This window comes from Thalia democratica, unplaced genomic scaffold, assembly GCF_965202585.1.
Source record: "Thalia democratica unplaced genomic scaffold, ktThaDemo2.hap1.1 HAP1_SCAFFOLD_51, whole genome shotgun sequence".
NCBI classification, from domain to species: Eukaryota; Metazoa; Chordata; class Thaliacea; order Salpida; family Salpidae; genus Thalia; species Thalia democratica.
The window spans coordinates 168,280-173,557 of record NW_028139243.1 but is presented as its reverse complement, the minus strand read 5'-3'; positions in this window follow the sequence as shown (position 1 = coordinate 173,557).

The following is a 5,278-nucleotide window of genomic DNA, read 5'->3' as shown; positions in this document are numbered from 1 at the left end:
CTAATGGAATCTTTTTTTGAATCTATCTTTATTAAAATCTGTTAAAGCACATAAGAGCAATAGAGTGGAAAGATGTCTTCATGAATAAAGATGAAAGTTTAGTTGAAACAAATCATATTAACTGTAATTTAAGTCATAAATTAAAAGTTCCAAATTTCTCTAGACCAGATAAAAGTCAATTAACAAATAATACTGAGTCATATATCCAAGTTGATAGATTCAAACTCCGTAATTTGAAACTTCAAGTTATGCACATGCATAAGTTTAACAACAACCTGAATAGAAATCTTCAAAAATCTCTTCAAAAACTTAGAATCAAAACAAAAAACAAAGAATTTTAATTGGAAACTCTGACAAAGACGGCAAAACTATTGTAATAAATTACAAAGATTATATTTCACTAATTACAAAAGCTCTAGATGAAAACTACGTGGAACTGCCTTACAATGAGAAAGAAATATTAATAAAAATGACAAAATTAAAAGAAAATATTAGTAAAATTTTAGTTGATATGTGGAAAAAGAATTATTTAAACGATAACTTGCTATTTATCACAATTAGTATGAAAAAAACTAAAACTGGTACTTTAAGAAAAGTCTCTGGACCATCTGCGAAATACTTTACTAATAATAACTGCGGGTATATATATCCTTTATGGAAAACTCATAAATTAAATCCAGATAATCTCAAAACTTGCAGTATTAAAGATATACCAACTAGAATAGTCCAAGCCGCTGGTAATACATATCTAAGTAGGTTGACAGCTGTACTCAACTAATATTGGAACCGATTAGTGTTATTTATTGCAAAAACGGAATAAATGAATATTGTAAAGATTCAAAAAGTTGTTCAGAAGACTTGGAAACTTGGAAAAAGTCATGTGATGATAAAAATTGTATTTTAAGTACAGTTGATGTCGTAAATTTGTATCCATCATTATCAATAGATTTAGTGAACAAAGCTCTTGTGGAAGCATTAGAATTGTGCTCAGATTTTGAGACACCGATGATCAAATACTTAGTAGTGCTATCAGAAATAGCTTTACGCAATAACTTTATAGTTTTTCAGGAAAAATATTTCAAACAAAAGAAAGGTATAATTACAGGTGATAACAACTCCGTTGTCATAGCTAATATTTCTTTACATTATATAATGACGAAAGCTTCTAAATTAAATAAATCGCTATTTGTAAGACGTTACATTGACGATATATTATTGATATCAGAGAGTATTTCAGTATCAAAAGAAATAATAGAAGATCTCAAGAAAACATTTCAAGAGTACGATCTAGATTTGACACCGACAATAATGTCAGGAGAAATTGAGGTAGATAAGTTGCCTTTTATAGATATTGAGCACATTCTTACTGGAGTAAACGAAAAAAGTTTTTTCTATACCAGAAATTTTACAAAAACTACCGCTGTAAATTCTACTTTTTTGAACGGAAAATCTTTCCATCCACTGAATATCTTTAAAGGTATAATTACAGGCGAAGAAAAAAGAATGAAAAGAATAAATGAAAGAAAAGAAGATTATTATAAGAGTTTGAAAAAACTTAAAACTAAATGTCTAGCATCCAATTTCAATCCCAAACTAGTATAAGACCAATTTAAGAAAATTTATTGCAAAAATAAGAATAAGAACGTTCCAATTGAACAAAAAGACATAACTAAAACCGAAAATGTATATTGGTCTACTTAATTTAATAAGATTCTAAGTTTCACTAAAGAGGAAACAAAACTTTTCCCTTTAGGTAAAATATCTTTTACAAAACCAGCGAGTCTAAGAAAACTTTTAAACAATTTTAGTCAGATTGCAAAACAAAAACAAACGAATGCTAAATTAAGCAAAAAATGTGAAAAATGCGCACTATGTAGAAATCATGGCAAACATAAAAACATGGTATATGATTAAGAAATTTTAAACATTCAGGGTAAGACAATAAAATTGAAACCAAATCTGAACTGTAAGAGTTATGGAATTTACGCAGCTATATGCACAAAATGTGAAAGCAACTATGTAGGACAAACTAAAAATAGCTTCAGTACAAGATGGACGGCACATAGATTTAGTTGGAATAGATCAAAGTCAAAATTTAACGCAAAAGATATAACAGATGAAAATGCCTTATATAGACACTAATATTTTAAACACAAGAACGATCTACAGCAGGGTTACCCAAACTCATTTACTAAATCGCCCCCTTTTCAGAAATTTGAAAAATAATCGCCCCCCACGATTTTACAAAGTAGTTTAATTCTTGAGTACAAACTTTTGAGCCAAAAATTTTGTTTTGAAATATAATTTAGTCTGGTATTTCTTATGCACACACTATTAGGCTGTTTTCAAAGTAGTTTACAGGGCTTGAGAAAATAAGTTACATTTGTTTTCTTATAAGCCCATAAGTATAGTGTACTAAAATACTTAATTATTAAAAAGCCTTGTGTAATATGTAATCAAACCTGTTTAGATATTAATTGATTTAAAACTAATAAAACTTTTAGAGTAGTGGTGAACAACTTTTGTAATCAGCAATTCATATTTACTAAAAAATATTTTCTAGATTCAACTCGTTATTGCTGGCTGCTTAATTTAATAAATTAACATATAAGAAAACTAAAAATTCGAGCAAAATTGAAATAAAATGATTTAGTACTTATTGTGATCTAGGAAATACTATTGTGAACTGAAAACCAAACTGAAAGTTTGTTTTAAAAGATTAAGTATCAAAAACTAAATTTTGTTTATTTTGCACAAGTAGTTTTCAAGTTATTAAGCGGGTCGAAATTTGACTGGATCTGGACCGTACGTTATCCATCTGAAATCTTAACTGAAACCTGACATTTTAAAAAATTATCATATAACGAATTTCGAATATTTAGAAGTTAATACTAAGTAACTTAATTAAGCCGTTAGTTGTTAGCATATAATAATTTACCAGAAGTAGTTAAAAATTTAAAGCTAGTGTTCAACTATTAAAATAAACAACACATTCTAATTGCTAATATATTAAAAAATTAAGATAAAACAGAAAACAGTTGTATTAATAGTTTAAAATTCCTTAGTATATAGATTTTTTAACAATAATAAATCAAGTAAGAAAATAAAATTGAATTTAAGAATATTTTAAATGAAAAATTTGAAGTCATTTGAAATACAGACTTTAAATCTATACTCTTTTAAAACCAAAAAAAAATTTTGAAATAAAAGCTTTAATGGTTATTAAGATTTTTTTATTTATACAGATTAAACAAGTAATAACAAAAATATGTCAAATCAATTTCTTTCAAACAAATACTTTAATCACTACGCTATAAATACTTTTAGTGTAATGTAAAACGACAAATATAAACTACAAAATTACCAGGTCAAAATAAAACTATTAACAGATTTAAAACATAAATCATTGAATAAATACAGTAGACTTCCGCTTGAAATCGCACTTTGAACAAAATAAACAATATAAACTCAAAAGTTATTACCATTTTCTTTTACAAAATGATAAATTTAAATATGTTATATGCAATAACATTATGAATAAACATGAAATCAACTAAAACAAAAAAACAAACATTCATTTAAAAAATTAGATCTATATAAGATATTATATACTATGTATCTTTTGTTTTATTAATACTAAGTTAGTAATAGACTTTATTTAAGTTAAATTTAAAAAAATATAAATTTGCACTTTTTTTGGGTAAAAAGTGCGAACTCAAGAGGAAGTCTAGTGTCATAAATATTTTTTAGGTATATTGCAAACCTGTTTAGAATAAATAGATTAATAATTTTTTTATTATAAAAAGACTACTTAAATACAATACAAACCAGGTTAAATAAGAAGTGTTTTAAAAGATCAAATGAAATTAAAATAATTTCATAAAACAATGTCTGCTACTGAAGTCTAATATAATGTTAAGGATGAGGTTCATTACTGCTTGCAAGTTTTTCTAATCTGATTTTTAATCAGTAAAATAAAGCCTCCTTTACATATATCTAGATTAGATCTTTCGCTTAAGATGTTGATAATGAACTTAAAGTTTTTTCAACAATATAGCTAGAAGGAAAAACTATAAACAACAATCTAATTTCCTCTCAAATGATTGGATACTTTTGCCTTATTATTTGTTGATTCCAAAAGCTTTCATATAGTTCTTTTGAAAAGTTTACTTTAAGTTCAAGGTCAGTTTTTAAGTATAAGAAGGTTTTCTGTAAGTCGTTTACTTCAAAAAGATCTGTCTTAAAGGGCTCCATGTTTTTATTTATATGATAGCTTTTTTGTGTCAAATCAAAGTTTTACTATATAAGATGTTGAAATTGTTAAAAATTCCAGACTTTTTAGTTTTTTTTTGCCTTAATTGTCAAATTCCAGGCTTTTCCAGGTTTCTAGGTAAATTGGCAACCTTGTAAAGTTTTATTTCTTAGTCTAACTTAGTGACTTTTCAAAAAACCATGAGGATAATACCATGAGGTGATATTTATAATAGATAACATAGATTTGCACAAACTATTTATGATCCCAAATAACTTATATGTCAGGTTATAAATTGGTAAGAGGGATTCCGATCGTCTATGATCTATGTAATTGTCAAATAAGAAAACATATTAATGAAAGTATGTAATTTACTTGAAAGTAGGAGTCATAAGTACTTAATTTTTTTCTTTATATTTTACATAAACAAAATATATTTTTTTGTTTAAGTTTTATCTCAGAGTCTATTATTAATTAGCAAGCTAAAATTAGTGACATAGCAAGATAAAAAGTAAAATTTTTATTAAAACCCAAAAATTTTTAAATCGCCCCCTTTTCGCCCCCTTACTAGTTATCGCCCACCCTTTCGCCCCCTTGCTAATTATCGCCCCCCGACTTACTAAAATCGCCCCCAGGGGGGCGATATCGCCCACTTTGGGAAACCCTGATCTACAGAGAGTTGGTTTTGATGACGCGTATGAAGTTGCTTTTTTGGAAGAACCAGATTTTAAGAATTTGACTATAAAGAATATTTTTGGATAAATAAACTCAAATCAAATATTAATTTAGCTAAAACATAATACAGTGATTTATAGGGGTATAATAGTTAAAGTACATATTGTTAGATGCATCTTTTTTGTATTTTTTGTTTATCTTTGTGTTATTTAGTAGATCTTAACATACATTATATATGTGTAGTTTTATAAAACAAAACTCTTTTTAATATTATAGGAATAAAGTAAATGTGTTTTTTATTTAGTAAAAATTTATATATATAAAGTATTTTGTTTGCTGTAAATAGATGTA